Here is a 20,963-nt window from a genome sequence, read left to right on the forward strand (position 1 = left end):
TACTTAAGCGCTTTCTGGATTTACTAAATAAGACACATACAATTGCTGTTACTAGACTTATAAAATTAATGTCAAAAACAGATGGCAGTCTCAAAAATCCCAAAACAGATATCAGCATCCAAAAACAGATAGGAGTGTCGTATAAACAGATATCATTATCAGTCTGAAAACATGCAGATATTCAGTCTCAAAAACAGATCTTGTCAATCTCAAAAACAGATATTTGTCTCAAATCACAGATATTAGTCTCAAATCACAGATATTAGTCTCAAAAACAGATACTGATTTTAATTTTTACATGGCTGTATTTCGTTATAGCACAACAATTGGTTAACCCTATTTTACTACCTGTTTTGGCCGCCCCGCCACCACCGTCTAAAGATTTCGTACTATGTTAGTCTCACAATGACATGCCAAACTCCACTTCGCTTCAAAGCACGTCTGGGGGGTTGGATGGCTTAGTGGTTAGCACGTGCGCGCTGTATCATTAAGTCTGTCATTGAGTCAACTGGCGTGGTTTCGAATCCCCGGTTGTACGTGACAAGGCGTAGGGTCGCCTGTCCAACCTCGTGGGTTTTCTCCGGGTCCTCCGGTTTCCTCCCACTGCTAAAGACCCCTACGCGCAAGTGAATTATGGAAATAAAATTGAACCATATGTTAGTCCCGAAATGACCTAGTTTGTGTCGAGTGGACGTTAAACCCCATTTCCCTCTCTCTCTCTCAAAGCACGTCTAAATTTACTCGTATTTTGAATCTGCCCTAAACATGAATATAGCTGTTGCAGGAAAATTATGCACGTAGTAAATAAGTGAATATTGGGAGTTGGTTATCTGTGTTAAGTATATTAACATATAGTTCCTTGCCAATATGTCAAACTGTTTTTATTAATACCTGTAAGATAGATAGTGTTGAATATATACAAATCACTCACCGATCGAGATGGCAACTAGTTAACGGACATGAAATAAAATGGGGTTTAATGTCCTACTGTTCTGCTTCGACTGGGCTAATGAAGACGGGCATACGCCATACAGTATGTTATCAGGGAAATTTTGCCCGGGCAGCGGCACTATGGCCTACTTTTATATCGAATTCTACTTGCACGCCATTGTGTACACGGGACCATGGTTTTTTCGTCACACCTGAACAACTAGATAGCTATCCTTGTCAGACTCTCTGTCTTGCACCACTGACAATGGGAAACCACGCCGGAAAATCTTGATGAACTTTCTCGGCCAATTCCGAAAGCGATCCTGCGACCTCCAGGCTAGCGAGCCGGCGTCATACCCGTTTAGCCTCCCAGTTAACGGACCGTTTATTTAAAGATACATTATGGGAGATAAGATAAAGAGACGGCAGTTCTCGCTATAATAGTTAAAAAATAGATAGTATAAAGGTAATTTGCTGAAAATTTCAGTCAAATTGGTCCACTATGAGCCGAGAAAGAAGCGGGTGAAATTATTGCATAGTCTCGGTCATCATTAATAAAATCATTAATATAAACAGCATAGTCTCGATTATCCACCTTTTCTATTTAATTATCAACGGCTGTTAGCGGCATATAGGAATCTAATCCAGCCAAGATCGAAGGCTAGCCTTGACATCGAGAGTTTATTATGGTCTGGATAAGTTAATTAATGTCTAATTGATAATTTAGATAACATTTCAGGTCTAAAGAAAGACTTGTAATAAGCAGATTTTGCTCTTGCATAATGCATGTTTAATCGTATATAATAAGGTGTGTGGGTATATGGAGCTTTCCGACAAATCAGAATATCTTGAGTTCGACCCCGCGGTGGAGCCATTGTGGCTAAGTGTGTTGGATGCTGACTCGCTAGCCTGGAGGTCCCTGCATTAGCCGAGAAAGTTTATCGGGATTTTCCAACGTGGTGTCTCTTTGTCAGTGTTGCAGGGCGGTGGAGGGGGGCTGACAGGAATAGCTATCTAGTCGTTCGGATGGGACGAAACACCGAGGTGACGTCTATACATTGGCGTGCACGTAAAGATCCCTTGGCAGTTGGAATTCGATATAAAAATAGGCCATAGTGCCGCTGCCCCGGGCAAGATTTCCCTTACAGCACACTGTATGGCGTATGCCCATTAACCCAGCCGGAATAGAATAGTAGGACGTTAAACCCCATTTCATTCCATTTATTTTGATCCCGGTGTTGGCCTAGATAGTTCCTTTTCCAGCCTTTTCTCTTTATGTCAATGGTTCAGGGCCGGGACTTAGCCAATAAAACATCGTGTATATATCATTACTAATACGTTAAAAATCACCTGATAATTTGAAATCGAAATAAGAGTCTACCGTAACGTATGGTGCGTGACCGTCTTCCATTTCCCGATTGCTGCAGAAGAGTAGGATAATAAACCATATTTCATACATTCATTCATTAAATTATAGTTTCAACGGAATAAACTTTGATCTCATGTTCCAGAAACATTCCATGGAATCTAGATGATACTAATTAAAATATTAATATATTAATATCAAAAATAGGACGTTCTTTAAAGGCTCATATGACATCTGATTATCACCTACACATGCAATCTAGTGTCTTTAATGATTATACCAACTAGAGAAGGTGTTAATAACTCTCACAGTACAATAATAGCCTGTTTTTATACTAGCTCAACAGATAAACTAGAATATTCAACCATCTTTACACATCAAGCAAAACTCATCGCTTTTACTGGAATTACGCAATTATAAGAAACCATGTTGAGATCACAAGTGTTAACACGAATAGTTTGTATGTTAAAAATTCGGTGACTATATGGTTTATTATGCAGCAAACTCGAGTTATTATTATCAGTAAAACAGAAGAGTAAAAACCATTTTCATTCCGATAATAAAACGCATTATGTTATCACCGTTATATGCATACCCAAAAATATGCTGTCATTCCCGTTTGCTATTTATAAAAGATGTGGGAGTAACAACTCGTGGAGTGTATAACCAGTAAAACAAAATGTCGGAACTAACCGAAATAAATTGATTTTGTATATCCGGAAATTCTATTTGTTAGAGAATTGGGTTTCTGGGAGTCAGGTTTCAGGTCCTCATCATATACCCTAACATTATTATTCTTTTTCTCCGGATTATATTTCAGGAGGTGGAGTGCTACGGAATTTAAACTGCTTGTTCCGCCAAGTGTATTAATATCTAACAAAATATTAAATCGGTTATTCACCCACAACCCTTTAAAAAAATATATATGGCATCAAGATAATCCAAATGGCAACAACAAGAGTCTGATATTTATATTTGTTTGCCCTGAATACACGACTTTTATCAGAACATTACTATTACTTACTATATGTACGAGCTTTTTGCTACACGTGCTTGGGTAATTTGTAGAGTAGACAGTAAATGGCGTAGTAAATAGTTTTTTCCACACTTAATTGAATTCTGCTTGAAATCATTAGACCTTATATAATGAAGAACAGACGCTGAAAGCCCTTGAAATAATTAGGTCGTATCACAAGAAGAACTTACTATTTGGTTGTACTCACACTCGTGCTGTTGTGGGTTGATTTTTTTCTTGATTTTTTTGCTAACGAAATCGGCCAGATTGGTACATATGATAATAACCATGACGAATTATAATGTAATAGAAGAGCTCAATTTATCGCTTGAAGATATAAACATTAGTAGTACACCATTGGTGCTATCCGGGTATATAAACATTGGAATACACAAGTACAGCAAATAATTGTTAGGTAAGGCAAGCGGGGTCAGGTTTTCTTACAAAGAGTAAGTATACCCTGTCTCGTACACCACATCCACAATTAACACTTACAGATGCGGAACAATAGTTTGGGTCTGGATTTCGGAAGGCGAAGATACCATGTCGTATGTTCATGCTGATTTTTCAGTTTCAAATAAGGGGTTGGTGCGGTGGGGGGGGGGGGCGACTTAATATCAGTTGTTGGTCTGATACATTATGTAAATCACCCACGCAATAAACTATTCAATATCACTTTAGTTAAAATTGTATAGTCAATTAATCTTTCGATTTCCTTTATGTTCCATACAATGTAGGGCAATTGTACTACAATTCATAGACAACATAACATGGTCAAGCTTGTTAACTACGTGAATTTATCACTAGGCACAACCCAGCAGTGTGCCAATGGCCAGTCACAAGGGGTGCCAGTTTTTCTAGAAGGAGAAGCGAACCCTTTCTTGTAGTATATCAAGGACAACTACGTTATAATGGTGTGCATGTAAATTGAGATAAAATGGTAAGCCTCCGAAAATGTTAGCGAGAAATCATGAACAAAGATTTTTAGCTCTTCTCGTGGAATCCAATACAGAATCTCGAAAAAACAAAAACAAACCGAATGCCCAAGACAAAACATGAGATATGTACCAAAGAAATTTATATGACTGGATTAAGTACACCTGATAATTCCCAGATGAAACGAACCCTTTGACTGAGTGGCCTCCCAAGTTCTGAAACACAGGAATAACATATCAATCTGACAGTCAGACATCGTGGTCCAACATGTTTTCTACTGTAGTTACAGATGTAATATTAGCTTCGTGAACTTGTCCACTCTTTAAAGAGTTAATATTAGCCGACAAAAACACCCAAATCTATGTAAAAATTGACCAGGTGGACTCATCTATCCACATAGGATGGCTATATAATTAGTGTGATTGTATACACAATGTCTCTCATCTTTAAACTAGTAGACATGATAATGTTTTACAGATTGAGTTGTTGATGGTTTGACCTTATATCAGATGTAGGAGGCAACCCTTTCAACTATTTCACTAACTATCTCCATCAAGTTTAAAGCTATTGGAATTGAATAGGGTTTAACGTCCTGTTGACACTTTTGAGACTACAAATACAATGTAATGGATTATCGTCTCCTAGAAAAGAAAATGTATGGAATTGGTTGGAACAGATTAGGATTTAACGCCATGCCCGTTACTTTTAGGACTACAGAGAAAATGTATGGAATGGGTTGGAATCAAATAGAGGTTAATGTCAAGTCGATACATTTGTGACTACAAAGAAAATGCATGGAATGGGTTGGAATGAAATAGAGCTTAATGCCTCGCCAACACTTTCAGGACTACAAAACGATATAATAACATTTATTATATATTAGCCGAAGCCTCAGTGCTTAATATATCAATTCATAAAACGCTGGTGTTAGTGTCGGGGGCAGTTCTTAAAACCTAAAGCTCATTCCCAGATATAACCTTAAAACTATATCCGAACTTAAACTACGGAAACATCAATAAATGGCCGCTTAGAAAATAATTGCACCCAATGCACTCTATCGTAGACTAAGACCAGACGAGGAAATAGATAATGAGTTTAAAATGTCGAGGATATAAAAATACAGTTTTGGTTGTACAGAACACACACCATTAATAGTTACCATATTAACCTTACTTATAACCTTTCGCAGTAATACAGATGATAACAATACTAACTAATTACAGTAATTAATAACAGGTAGAATACTAGTAAAACATACACCGATTTATAGAAATTCGTGTTAATACGTATAACAAGTCTACTATTACTACCACGGATTTACATTCGCCAAAAAGAATTAGTCTGCTCTTTATTACGCTACATAAAGAAAACAATTTGGCAACAGCTTTGTGTCTTTTAGTGTAGTAGTACCCGCGGGTCTCCCAAGGTTAACCATTGATTAAATGGCAATACTATCTTCGATGGTTTGCGTCAAGTCCCTTATCCATAAATATTATGATTTATTTTTAAATATACTTAAAATAACATTCGATTCATCTTATTGTCGAAAACTGAAGCATAGGACCACTTAAACTAAAGTAATAGCGTTCTTCAAAATCCTGAAAAAAACACTAATAGTTAGAACATGTATATCTCAGCTACGCCATAACATACTATTCAAAAAAAGTAGGGGATATTTGATTTTGGGGGCATAATACTAAAATATGCAAATGACTACGAAAAAAGTCACTATAGAACCTAACAGAAGAAACATTTCCAGTAACATGTGACGCCCAAACGCACCAATAGCTACCGCATGAAATGCAGGTGATGCTTGGGATCATCATGGGGGTCCAACCCAAGATTTGCACGACTCTGACTTTGAATGTTACAGTCATTGTGGCATTGAATTCCAGGGTGGAAACATCAGTTTAATTGTTTTAGTGACCAGAAAACAAATTTTGATATGCGTCGGCTTACCCAAAATGAAAGGTTACGTGCCCTTGGCATGCTACAGATCGGCACAACACAGGCGGTTGTGGCACGGACGATGAATGTTTCTCAGTCTGTCATAAGCAGGCTATGGTCCAGATACCGTGATACACAATCTGTACAGGACAGACCACGCTCAGGTCGACCAAGGGCGACAACTCAAGCCCAGGATCGATTTATCCGTACCTTGGCCTTGAGAAATCGTGTCATCACAGCAAATCAGATCAGCGCTCGTCTTCAAACAGACACTGGTGTGAGAGTGAGTGGCCAGACGATTCGGAATCGACTGCATAGGGGTCACCTTCGCGCCCGACGTCCTCGCGTGATCCCTTGTTTGAGAGATCATCACATTCAGGCAAGACGTCGTTGGTGTAGGGATCGTCAACACTGGGATAATCGACGCTGGAGCAATGTGATGTTTTCAGATGAGTCAAGGTTCACTGTTGATTTTTTGGACAGACGTAGGAGGGTGTGGCGTCGTCGAAACGAGCGCTTCCAAGACGTTAACGTCATCAGACATGATCGATTTGGGGGTGGTTCTGTTATGGTGTGGGGAGGCATCACTGTTGCTGGAAGAACGGCTTTACATGTTGTTGCAGGGCGTGTTACAGGCCAGTACTACCGGGACAACATCTTGGCAGTCCATGTTGTGCCGTTCGCACGACGTCATGGCCGCCGTTTCATCTTCCAGGATGACAACGCAAGATGTCACAGGGCCAGGATCGTTACAGGTTACCTCCAACAACAGAACATCACCACATTACCTTGGCCAGCACTGAGTCCCGACCTCTCCCCCATCGAGCATGTCTGGGACATGCTTGGACAGAGGTTACGTCAACGTCAACAACGTCCTGCCAATGTCCAAGAACTTGCTGCTGCGTTGCAACAGGAATGGGACAATCTGGACCAAAATGACCTTAGACGTCTCATTAGGTGTATGCCACGTCGGATCAATGCTTGTTTGGCAAACAGAGGAGGATTTACCCGTTACTGACTTGGTTGTGATGCTGTGGTAACTTTGCTGTTTGACCCCGGGTATCATTTTACCCTTATAATGGTCAGTCTGTGCCTTACTTAGTCTAACGATCATTTGGAATAAATCGATGAATGTGAACTTCATTTCATTTTGTCATTTGTTTCTTCGTCAGTTTCATTAGGTGACTTTAATAACACTTAAAAATCAAATATCCCCTACTTTTTTTGAATAGTATATATTATGTACCAAATTGTATCGAATAATCAAATCATACCAAAAGATTGTAAATAAAAACCTTTGAAACTACTGCATGGCATATATGACCGCATTCCTTCAATTACCTATATCTACGAAAAGTAGTTGATAATTTCTTTCAACCTCGATGGACCATTAAGACAAATGCTATGACTATTTCGACTTGGAATAACATTCGTGTATACAAGCAGGTAACTACTAAATCTATATAGTACAATTGCAACAATGATTAGCCATTGCAACATTGTTTAATTCATAGAAAAGCTATATAGGTAAATCAGTTGGAATCACAGTTACTACAAAGATCAGGTGATGCGTCAGATATTTCTACTATGGCTGATATTTATGGCCATATCTATAAATATAACGGTAACTTATTTCTGGTGTATTATGGAGTAGCCTATATATAAAAGTGTATTTGCACGAGTCAAGCAAATGCCTTGCATATCAAAGATTTTCTCGGTCATGACGCTGCATAATGACATTTTTATTATCAAAAGTATTCTTGCTCAGTAATTAAGGAATTTTAACTATTAGAACGAAAGAACCAGTTAATATACTAATTATTTGTGTAATATATATACGTATAACACAATTGTAGTTAGATCATTCGGTTTCTTTGATCCTATACTAATGGGATCATTGCTGTACACAGTCTAAAAACTGATATCAATCAATTTATTGGATACCGGTTAATAACAAAATAGATTCCATCCTAGATAATATATAACTGAGTATCATTCCTGATACATGTCCTGTGGTCGAAATAAGTGAGCAGTCCAAATCGAATGACAGTCGCTCGCGCCTGATTAGTGCAGTGTACCGGTTTTAAAATTTTTCACTATGTCTTTGAATATCAGGAGCCCATATTATTTTCACGGCAAATCTTTATTGATTGGAATAGACCAATAATTTGTATCTGCAATGTCAAAGACTAGATATTATTGAGTTAGAGGTTTACGCCCTTTAAGAGACAATCAGTTATAGCTCACGGTGATAAAGATAATAGTCGACTTCAAGTGATACTAGTGTCTAAGGAATGCCGGTCCATTCCTATTCCTACTTACAAAGTTACTCAAGTTTTGTTTCAGAAAGATCTCCCCTGCTGTCAACATAATCAGATTGCTGTCAATGCACCCTTGTTATATAGCACATGACCACAGATCATTATCTTTCATCGGTTAATAAAGTTGAAATGGTGGAAAATAGATTGGATAACGTAGGAAATTAGTTGCTTCCAGTAATTATTAATGATAGATAATAATATGACCGGTCATTTTAAAATAAAATAAAATGTTGGTTTATGCTTCTATTGAACTTGGTATTTTTCATACAAATGCCGTTCTCGCGTGAAATAATGAAACAATAATATTGGTGAAGCATTAGAGGCCTTCATTGTTTCATTAATAATAATAATAATAATAATAATATATATACACTTCTATAGCGCTAGTACTCCATGCACAGAGATAGATTGGTAGATTGTTTCACTGTTTATGCTCATTCACTGAGAACCATCTCTATCCGAATGATTTTATCTTCCACCTTGGGCAACACAACTAACGGAGTCTGTTTGACCGAAGATTACACGAGGGAACATGTATTTGCATAAGGCCAGATAAGTATTTTGGAGCTAAGCAATTCACACACCGTGAACGGCCTTTATTCAGTGTTTCACTAGGTATAGACATCAATTATTTTGTTCTAGCATACCTACATCAGACGTTAGTGGTTTCAATATTGTGGCTATATTAGATTTTACGACATCGTGCTTTTTTAATGTGGCGATTTATCCTACTGGATTGCTTGCTCCCTATAACCTATGTATTGACATCAAAATCATAGTTCTAGCATGCCTATGTTAAAAGTTATGGCAGTTTATAAAGTTCGGTGCCAATATTGGCCGCCATCTTGGATTTTAAAAAAATGATGCCACGCGCTTTTCATTAATGGATTGCTTGACCTTTAAAACTCAGTTGTAGACAACATCACTCGCTAGCATGATCGTTTCGGCCAGTAATCGTGGCCGTCATGGCGAATTTCACCCTTCCTTCCCATTATTCAAAGGTGCCATCTAAGTTGTTTGCTACTCCAACAGGTCCGGACATGACCCAAGAGTCACATTTATAAATGTACAAGCGATCCCCCTCAGCTAATAAGTCTATTGGGAATATTATCAGATTATGTGGAATAAAATTGTCCATTACATAGACTTTGCCGAAGCTTAATATAAATAATATCAAGTGCAGAAAGGTCTGACAGGCCAATAATGAAAGATATATCGATCAACACTTAATTCAGATGCATAAAAAAATTTTTAAGAGAAAAGGGCCACGGCCGTGTACTCTATCCTTTATCATGTGATGGTCGTCTATCAGTCTTCAACCAGGGGAATAACTTTTATCCAATCTGGGCAGTAAAACCAATTAGGGCTGTTTAATAGTCATATAGCCGTCTTCATTAGCCCAGCTCGGAGCAAAACAATAGGACGTTAAACCCCATTTCATTTCATTTCATATACAATAGCATGGTTACATTTACATGATAACTGACACCCCTCTCCCTTTAGAAAAAAAGATGCATTGTCTCAGGGCCCCAGGAGCCTGGCAAAGCCCTCCTGCATTTAATGCTATATTCATATTATTTATTTGACGAAATAGTAATGACATGCCTTCCACTTTAACTTATATATAATACCTATAACTATTTTATGGCATTCAATAACAAATGTTACAGAGAAAGCCAACTTTAATTAACGAAGCTGCCAAAGTCAACATGACTGTAGAATTGCCTTTCTGCACCAAGCTGTTGACAGATATTGCATTTGACAAGGAGTCTTACCTGTATAGATCGCTCCAAAGAAAGTATTATCTATATATGCAAGTAGTTTCAGTATACACATTTGAATCTATTCATAGTTTGAATGGAAGTATAATAAGGATGGGGTTTAATACTTTCATTTCATTCTGGGACAATGCTTCCAAGGTGAGGTGTTTTCAGATCCCGAAGGTTCTTCTGGGCTCATTTTGGAATTTTAACTACCAATAAGACAGACACTCTTTACAGTTAACAAGTTAATCGTGAATCTGTTCCACCAGAAGAAACTGATGTGGTATAAAAAAAACACTCAGCTATTCGCTGTGTATTGGGAACTGTCCAACATTTGTTTTTAAAACATTTACGAAGTTTCTCAAATTACCAATTTATTTGCACCCTCTTCCTTGTGAAAAACACAGGGCACGGTTGGCGTTTTTAACATCAGATAGGAAGAGAAATAATGTTATGTTGCTACCTGTTTCAAAATATTAGTCCATAATCTCAATGACCTTTGTTTTTGTAACCTTCTAAATCAAATCCAGGAATTTCTAGCCTGTTCCCATCCATTCTTTTTTAATCAAAATCCAGATGTTAGAGATTAGAATTTGTATCTATGGAAGGACTCTTCGTTGGAATATGAAGAAAATTCTGACAATTCTTTGAGAATCGTGCCGTATCCTGTGAGCTTATTCTGACCATATTTTGAGGAAATCCGAGAGGACGTTAACATATCATCAACGCATGGAACTGACAATTTTACCATTTTCAAACATATGGTTATGTTTACAATGCACGTGGATTTTGTCTCATTTTATTATGAGCTCAATAATAATATTTTTATGTTAATAACCAGCCTTTTCTTTCGTCCAAAGATTGGAATGAATCGTATTTATGGGACATACAGTTCTATCCCCCAATATTTATTTTTCTATGCTTACATGTGCAGATAGAGATTTGGCGGGAGTAGAAACTGAATTACAACTGTTCATGTAAGCACATTGTCCAGGCAGCGCTGGTCTTGCGTCCCACCAGAACGTCTTTCTCAATATTCATTGTTGAGAAAGGACTCTTCAGAATGAAACTGTTTACTTGTCAATATACTATAAAACAAGTATTTATCGAGTTTGTATACGGGGCTAATGGCCTTAGCAACTGAGGTTAAATTTTACCCAACATCTTCGGCTATTTAATAAGTATTTGATGTATCAGGCACGATACGCGAACTCTTCCTAGAATACCTAATACCACCTCTCATTTGAAGAGATTACAGAACTAAACACCCTTTGTTTTAAACAAAACTTTAGCTATAAGTAGTGACGGGTTTGATGTGTGAGGCAGGGTATGCTTACCCATTCTCGAACACCTAATACAACTTCTCATTTGAAGAGTTCACATAAATTATAACCCTTTGTTTAATCGTAGTTTTAGCAAGTAGTGGTGGGTTTAATGTATGAAGCAGTGTATGCTTACTCTTCCTAGAAAACATAATACAACTTGAAGAGTTCTCATAACAATAACCCCTTGTTTAAATCATAGTTTTAGCAAGTAGTGGTGGGTTTAATGTATGAAGAAGCGTATTCTTACTCTACCTAGAAAACATAATACAACTTCTCATTTGAAGGGTTCACATAGCTAACAACTCATTGTTTTAAACCTGATATGTCCTTTGTTGCGCTAGGTAGAGTTAGAATGATTATTATCTTATACCTTTTTTAAACACCGAGTTCTAATCGGTTAATTGCCGTAAACATCTATCATCTAATGACAGCCTCGAGTAGTATTAAATGATATAGCTAATTGAACGGTAATAAAATGTACTGACAGGAGCCTGGAAGTCTTGGATTCCTGGTACCACTGTGTCTCAATAAAACTATGACTCAGTACGGTTGTCAGGTGGAGTCAGGTGTTGTGTGTTCTAAGACTTCAACCACTGATGATTTAGAAGAACTGTCGATTAGGTTTCCAATAGAATCACAGCAGGTATATTGATTATCTTATTGATTGCCTAATGAAGCCAATATAATACACATAATACTATACCTTGATAAAACTACAAATTGACAAATGACCCATTTCAGAAAAAAAATCAACATGAAACATTGCTTTTTATTTAATTATGAAAATGGTTAAAGATAGCTGTGTCAAAGCAGGCAAAACAAACAGATATTTGCATAGTATACTACTAGTTTAACGATTTCTAGCAATATCAATATCTTTTTTTATTGTTAGACTTTTAAAAAATGTAAATCATCACACCAAGATAATTCATATAATACCGTTCAATATATTCTTTTAATTGAAACAAAGCAAGACAGAATCAACCCGAAAAACAAGCTATACTATACTAGACTGTTTTCATATATAATACAGAGACAAGAGAGAGAGATGGGGGGGGGGAGAAGAGAGAGAGGGAGATGGGGTTTAACGTCCACTAGTGACTCGACACAAAATAGGTCATTTCGGGACTAACATATGGTTCAATTTTATTTCCATATTTCGCTTGCGCGTAGGGGTCTTTAGCAATGGGAGGAAACTGGAAGACCCGGAGAAAACCCACGACAGGCGACCCTACTCCTTGTCACGTATAACAGAGACAAGAGGACAATTGGTAAATCGTTAATAAACGATTCCAACCCTTAAATATATCCATGTGATATGATAAATTGGGCGTACATACTTGAATAATATTTAGAGCAAAACGGAAATTCTATTTAATATTCACACTATAGATATGAAATTTGGGTTTATTCAACTAAACACATTCTAACTAGAATAACACTATTGTTATTGTTCTTTGAATTTTAATTGAACTGATTCTGAATAGTTATGTAATAATACACGCTCTATAAAAAACAGAAAAGGGCATAAAAGTTCATATAAGCGATAAAACATAATATTCCACAAGATGTCACCACCAGTCATAATAGATTACGGCCAAGAGCACGCGGACTAAAGCAGCACGCGTGTTGCAACTAAAGAGAATGGAATTATAAGTCACTATTTACCGCCCATATGTTACAATAGCAAGGTTTCTTTATTAATGTTCCGACATTCTATTAACAAGGCAAGTAAGTGTCTTTTTAGACCACAACAGAGTATGCTATGAAGAAAATAACTGTTCGAAATCAAAGTAACACGGCGTTACAGTTTCGTTCCGTTTATTTCTCTGATTACAAGATTATAGATAAAACGAAACGAATTTAACAATGTTATTAAGATCGGCATGGAAAGTTAATACAATTAAAAGAGATAATTGCAGGAATTCATTCGTGCCCATGATAGACATATCAAGCATCAATCTACAACAGACATAGTTATTCTGTGTTATATTTCTGGTAAAGAATAAAAATAGTCATGGAGAAACACCTTCATTCTATGTCATTTCTATCATTACATATTGTTAAGCTGTCATCTATATTAAGAATGAATTCAACTTTAGTTTATTTCTAGATGAACTAGCACGTTGATTACTTTACAGCTTAAAAGTCAAGATTTGCTGCACAAAAGCAAACACAACCCTATTATTTTACCTGTACACAATAAAAATCGATGCTAAACTAACGCTTCGTGGCCATAAGCCGAGGGCGGAAATTACGTTTAGTTCCAGTGATCTGAGATTTGATGATCAATATCAGTAACAGGCAGACAATGGAACTATTTTTTAAGATTCTACGTGAAGAGGCTAGACCGATGGTTTTGTTGATTTAGAGCACATGGCGCCGCAGGCATTTATGCAGCCAGGCTTACCGCGACACGAATTCTTACTTCTTGACAGGAAATTGCAAAAAACGGTAAAAGCTGGGAATAGGTGTTGAAATATATGGCGTTATACATGATTGGGTCAAGAAGATTTATATACAATCGAGTGACAAGGACTGGCAAACTCGTTAACCATCGTATGACACGGAATAGAGTTCTGTCACGAATTTGTAACAACTTTGTCGTGACAATAGTTTTCATGTAACTGAACCAACTCTAGCACTGGCACTTGGTGGTGTTTCTTATTTTTATTGCTTGCTTTATGTTTTACTGAGTAGTTAGACTGTGTCCTCTATTATTAAAAAGGGGGCAAAGGTAGCTCGACGACTATGGCTTTGGATTTGACCTGGGGGACTTTTTAGGCTGCCCCAGCTTTGCCAGTGGGACAGGACGGAGGATGACTTGTGTATTCCCAAAAGAACTCCTGATAGTTGGATTGCAATGACGAGTTGGCGGAAACATCACTGACTGTGCAAAACTTCCAACATAGTACGTCTTTATGGTGTGAAAAAGTAGGATGTTAGCGCGATTTTCATTTTTATTATTAAACTTTGCATTCTTTGTCGTCACGAATTCTCGTGTTGACACGATTCTGATTATTCCAGAATATTCAGTCGAGTATAGGCCCATCCTATCCCCTTAAGCCATGTGTTTACTTAGTTCATTGCGTCTTTGTTTACGTTTTGTTCAAACGCTTTTCAAAAATCAATCTTTACTTTGCACTATCTGCCGATTATTCAATGATTTATGTGCAATCAGTCGATTAATATGATTAGTTCGCTGTATTCACGAGTTCTCTATTTAATAAAAGTACTAAAGATCCGTCTCTGATAAAGCGAACAAGCTATTGAATATTTTATCATATGAAAAAGTGACAAGAACATAGTGTGAATTTACGGATTGAAAATGATGGTAATGCAGATTGTATGGGCAGTTTGTTTATTACGTTCACCCGATTCTGTCAACTAAAAGAACATGGTTTTCTACTTCAGACAAGGATGTTCTGTCCTCTAAGTTTGTCTGATTATTGATAGTTTTAAACCAGTTGACAGGTGAATTTTTTTAAAGCAGCTACAGCTCTTTGATTTAGGTTAAAATAAAGTGTCGAATTGAAGGGATCTCATATATTACTTTGATTGGGAAAGGGACAATTACTGATTAGAAATCAGTTTGCTTGCTGATTTAGTTTCGTGTAATATAGTTATCGGCTGTTAAACACAGAACCAGCTTGACCTGTGGATCTAAAATTTTAAACGCATACACCCAATTGGCAAATAAATCAACACATCAAATTCTCACTTCGAAGGTTAAGCAGAAAGCAATTTGTTTACTAAACCTGTATGCATAACATGTTTCGTCAGCTCTATTGCCCGTCCGTCCGCTATGAAGTAGCCTCTGGGTCTAATTTAGTTCAGCTCTGAACGTAGGTCTCATTACACTCGCCCTGTACGTTCAGAAAACGCCCTATTGAATTCTTGTCGAATAACTTTCGAACCTAAGTCAATTTTACTGGGCAACTTTTTACTGCTAAACGGTCGCGTGTCAGTCCCTTTGAACGCCTGTACAATGTAAAGGAATATTTTAGATTCAGTATGCGCGACACAACATGTTGTTAAAAATTCGTCCCCTTCTGCTAAAACGCTTATAGGGCGGTTCCTGACGGTACAGGGCGAGTGTAATGAGACCTACTTCAGAGCTGAACTAGGTCTAATTTATACCAAATGAGTATAAAGTCGTGAATTAAAGTTGGTAACATCAGCGAATTGTTAATCTCGAGAGCGTCACACCAGTCCCTGTTGAAATTTTGTATTTGTAATTGCCTGGGATTAAAGTGGTGAGTTAGTACATGTACAACCGTCTTGTATATACAGCAGCAAACATTCCAAGTCCGATATAACACATTAACAATGCATATTGTACAAACTATGTAGACCCAAAGAGAAGGAATCATTTCTGTGTAAATACCATTGAATAATAGTTTAAAATTATTGATTAATAAACACAGTAATGTTTTGCCATACTTCATTAGCAATCTATTGACATCTGTCGACATGAGATCAAATGTTTTTCAATGTAGGTGACTACAATGTTTAAGGAACGCCACGATTAGTTTAAATTACTGTGGTGCGTCAGATAATCCATTAATACTCATCCTTAAACTAAACAGATATAGATACCATCTATATATGAGAAATTACTTCCTAAATACGAAATTGTGGCTGATTCTAAAAGGTCGACATGACATAAAGGTGCTATTTTAATGTTGAGTGTTCTTTTCGTATTTTGTTTGTTATGTCCTTATATGAACTGAATATAGCAGGTGTTTTTCGATTGTAATTTGCTATGAAGACAAATGCTTATCTTGTGATTAACTGATAGTGCTTCAACTACTTAATATGCATATTACAAAGATTTTATTATTAAAAGTTATATCGACATTTTATTTTTGAAAATTTTCGATGATGTCATAACCGATATCATAATTTGTAATTTCCGGAAAATAATCATTACGTTATATGAATCTATTTGGAATTTGGAACAACATGTCGGACAATGAGTAGGTAAAAATCCCAATCAAAAATATTTTAATATTCGAAAGTTAAGTTTAGATAGGAACAGTGTTAACAAAAAGGGAATGGTGTTTACCATCACGTCAACGCAGAACACCTATTATTTTTTAGTCTTAAACACTGTGAATTCTTCATTTAAAAACATAAGTACGCGTATAACGCTGGGTTGGGTTTAGGGCTAGGACTTCAAATACAATAAGTTTACTTTTATAATTAAATTAGAATAAAGTACATATCAGAAATTATATAATTACCGATTTTTGCAGTTCTCAGAATTAATTAAGGAACTTGTAACACAGCCACATTGTTTGTCGCCACATATTCCACCGAGTCTGTATCACAGCTCAGATATAAGTAAATCATCCGGATATAAGTAACTTAGGCACAGGCAAATTCACATATAATCCAGTTCACGTGCTGTTAATCGAAAATCTGATTTAATACTAACCAAAAATGAACAAAGCGGTTTATTTCGGGCAACTACAAAGCTTGCATCATCATTTTTTATTTCTAAAAATAACCTAAATATAATATTACTATGGTAATATCAAAACCCACACGTGTGAAATTGACACATGACAAAGAAAAATCTAAAATCATATCTTTAATTGAATAAAATATCTAAAAATAACGCTTACGTTAGTATAAATTATCAGAAAAGGTGTATTATAGATTTCTACTTTATTGTACATGCTCGTAAACATTGATATGTATATAACATTATGGTCATAGTGGAGCAAAGATCGATGTAAGCTATTTCATAATTTATTAATATGACCTAAATATAATTGAAACGAGAGCACTAGGCGATAAAATTTTCATTTACTGTGATGAAAGGTGGGTGGTACAGTGCTACAATGTTCGTTGATGCTGTTCAATGTCACCCCCGCCTCTTTGTTTTAAGGACTTACTGGTGTCGGCATGAGTAAGGTATGTTTACCCAGGTTGCGTTTTGTGATTTAACCTGATCGGGGGGGGGGGGGGCCTCCAGACACCAATTAGTCGGTTACAAGGGGAAACGTGGTGTGGGCTCGTCAGCTCTACTTGGACTCGTTCGGAACTCCTTAGATCAAGCCTACAGCCACAGCCATTGCATTTTACGCGACCAACATTTGTTGTTGTGGGCCCCTGGTGTGACGGGCCTGGGACCCGTGTCACAGTATAGGCTCTATTGACGGGCCTTTGGGCCACTTGTCTCAGTATAGGCTCTATTGTCGACCCGGTTCTAAAACGTCAATTTGCCCATGTACTGCTGCTATGGGGACGATCATCACAGCAAAATAGCTTCCAAATTTGATTGAAATCTATTTAAGTTCGTTCAGAAGAAACTAAATATGTAAATATATTAACTGACGGACGACTAACACAGCAACATACCTTTCACATTTTATGGAAGTCAAACTGTTCAGAAGAAATTAAAAATGTAAAACATTTAACGGACGGACGACCATCCGGACGTTGACCCGGTAGACTAACATAGAATTGTTACTTACAGATCAGACCTATTTAAAGCAAACAATCCTGCATTCAATGCATTTGAACTAAAATATATCATTTATAGATATAATTTTAGTACTCGCTGCCACGTTCTCGCAATTATGTTCGATTGTGTTAGAAACACTTGGGTGCGTGTGTGTAGAAATTAGACATATATTTCTGTACGAACCATTTAAAAGAGTTGGGATTAATATAGCCATGACAGGTTGTACGTCTACTATTTGGATATTTTAATAGTTGTTCATGGATAGAATACGGCTGTGATTGTTTTGATTTTAAACCGTGATACGAATACGAAAACGTAAGAAAATCACCATGGAATTGGTACAAATTTGAAGACAATTTTTATATTTCATAGTGACATGGAGAGTGAAATTTAGCATATGGAGTGACATATCAGCAGCTGTTATTGCGGGTTTATGACAAAACAGCCCGTGTTATGTTGATAACTTCAGTCCTGTTGCGGGATATCTGAGGAGCTTTTATCTGGGGCTGTTGATTCAGGCGCCTAACAACACGAAATATCACAATTTAGATGGGCGATACTGGTAGATGTCTACGTGTGTACCTTCGTGGTCTTGGCACAATACTAAATATTATACCAAGAGAACAATCCCGTATTTTTAAATGTAAGGCGTTTTGTCATTGGTTAGTTCAATCTATTTATTGGTGTGGTAATAGAATAAAATAAGGCCAGAACCCGTCACTCCCCAGTAAGAATATTCAATAGTGTTCTGTAATTACTTAATTGAAAGTCATTCAATAAAGCAGAAAATATAATAATGTAATTTCCTAGTTGTAATACCTGGTGCCATCTAGAACTATGGGGAACAGGAAATGTGATATTGTTTATAAAGTAGGTCTCCGTTACTATCACGGATTTCAGTAATACAAAAGGATGGTGTCAATACAGAGTAGGTCAAACACCCTGATCCGACGTGGCAAGCATAGTTTCATTGACGAATAAGGGCTTTGCGTTATACCTGCAATTTCTTTACAGTGTCAGTGCCGGAACGGTTATGGTAAATGAGTTAATATGCAATGTTCGGTGGTCGTTGATCAGGCTCTTGTTCTCAGAAATGTTCCTCATTTTTGGACATTCTTTTCTCATAGTGATGCAATACCGAAACCAATTATTATCAGTATTGGCGAGATGCTTTAAGGCATTGCAGAACTCGTAGTAATTGTGTTTAGGACAGTAGTTCTAAATTTTACGTTAAGGTCCAGATTCCACGTCAAAGATGAAAAGTTGATATGGGAATCTGAATAAGAGTAGCAAACATTCTTCTAAACTGTACTGTTGGTGAAATCATAAGGAAACTCTTCCACATATCATTCTTAAATGAACAGAGCAGTAGATTCCATTCAGATCGGAATTCAAACCAACTGAATGTAACCCAAAATCGATAGAATAATCACAACATCTATCATATATGTCAACTAATCGACTCAGTCCGATTAAATTTATGAAATATTGGTATTGCGTGGTCGTTTATAATACTAAATACATGATATAAGTCAGCCCATTAATGTCATGTTCAGTGACTGAAAAATCCATCCAGCAAAAATCATATTCACTCAACAAAAAACACCAGTTATATGATAATCTGAGTAATGCCTGGGTAAATAAAACAAGATAAAGTGAAGGAATCGTCATAGAACGTGTCATTACCTAACTAGCTGTGATTCCCAGACCATAAGAAGTATTATTTTTATGCAAGTGCAGGCGCGTAGCTAGCAGGGGGGGGGGGGGCTGCTGCCATCCCTTGGCTCCGTACGGCGCCCTTTCCATTGGACGCAATACGAAGCCAACGACCAACGGGCCCATATCAGTATGGCGCCCCATAAAGCCAAGTGACATTGGCTGGTTGCTCCCCTTGCTACCCCCCCCCCACCCTAAGCTACCGGCCTAAAGTGTTACCATGCTCACTTACTCGGGGTTCGATGCCAGTGACATTGGCTGGCTGCTCCCCTTGCTACCCCCCCACCCTAAGCTACCGGCCTAAAGTGTTACCATACTCACTTACTCGGGGTTCGATGCCGGTGACATTGGCTGGCTGCTCGCCTTGCTACCCCCCCCCCCCCATCCTAAGCTACGGGCCTAAAGTGTTACCAAACTCACTTACTTGGGGTTCGATGCCGGTGACATTGGCTGGCTGCTCCCCTTGCTACCCCCCCCCCCATCCTAAGCTACGGGCCTAAAGTGTTACCACACTCACTTACTCGGGGTTCGATGCCGGTGACATTGGCTGGCTGCTCCCCTTGTTACCCCCCCCCCCCCCATCCTAAGCTACGGGCCTAAAGTGTTACCAAACTCACTTACTTGGGGTTCGATGCCGGTGTTAGCCGACGAGAAGCTTCCTCGGGATCTTCCACCCTGGTTTCCCCTTGTCAGTGAAGAAAATTCGAGGTCCCCGTGTACACATGCGCGTGTAAAAGAACCCTTGGAAGTAAGAATTCGATAAAAAGTAGACAGAAACGACGCTGTCCTGTCGTATGCCCGTATTCAGTATCCTAGTTGGTGCAGAAAAGTTGGACGTTAAACCCCATTTCACTTCATTTCAGATAAAGCTGACACTGGCGAGCCGAGGTTCAATATCAATATTTTATGTTATGCCACCTTGGCAGAATATCAATATAGGCCAACATTTGACAAAACTTAATATTAAATAAAATCGATATTATCTATAAAAGCTATAATGTAAGACTTTATATACTGGAAATCGATTAAAAGTGACTTGGTATTAGGTGCAACTATATCGATTATTTTGTAAACACATGATGTTTATGGCATTTTAATTTTTAAGACAATAAATGCAGAAGTTGCACCCATTAAACACATTTATGGCGAAATCAGTCAAATGGAATCTA

General features: G+C 37.5%; 1 long non-coding RNA gene across 1 annotated transcript in view; it reads right to left on the reverse strand.

Moving 5' to 3' along the window:
* Positions 1-17,015, reverse strand: part of LOC126820806 (uncharacterized) — a 124,026-nt gene extending 107,011 nt beyond the window's left edge. The window contains exon 1 of the long non-coding RNA XR_007680151.1: positions 16,850-17,015. This is a non-coding gene — a long non-coding RNA (uncharacterized LOC126820806). The remainder of the gene's footprint in view (positions 1-16,849) is intronic.
* Between the last annotated feature and the right edge of the window lie 3,948 nt (positions 17,016-20,963).

Source organism: Patella vulgata, chromosome 5 (assembly GCF_932274485.2).
Source record: "Patella vulgata chromosome 5, xgPatVulg1.2, whole genome shotgun sequence".
In the NCBI taxonomy this organism is placed as follows: Eukaryota; Metazoa; Mollusca; class Gastropoda; family Patellidae; genus Patella; species Patella vulgata.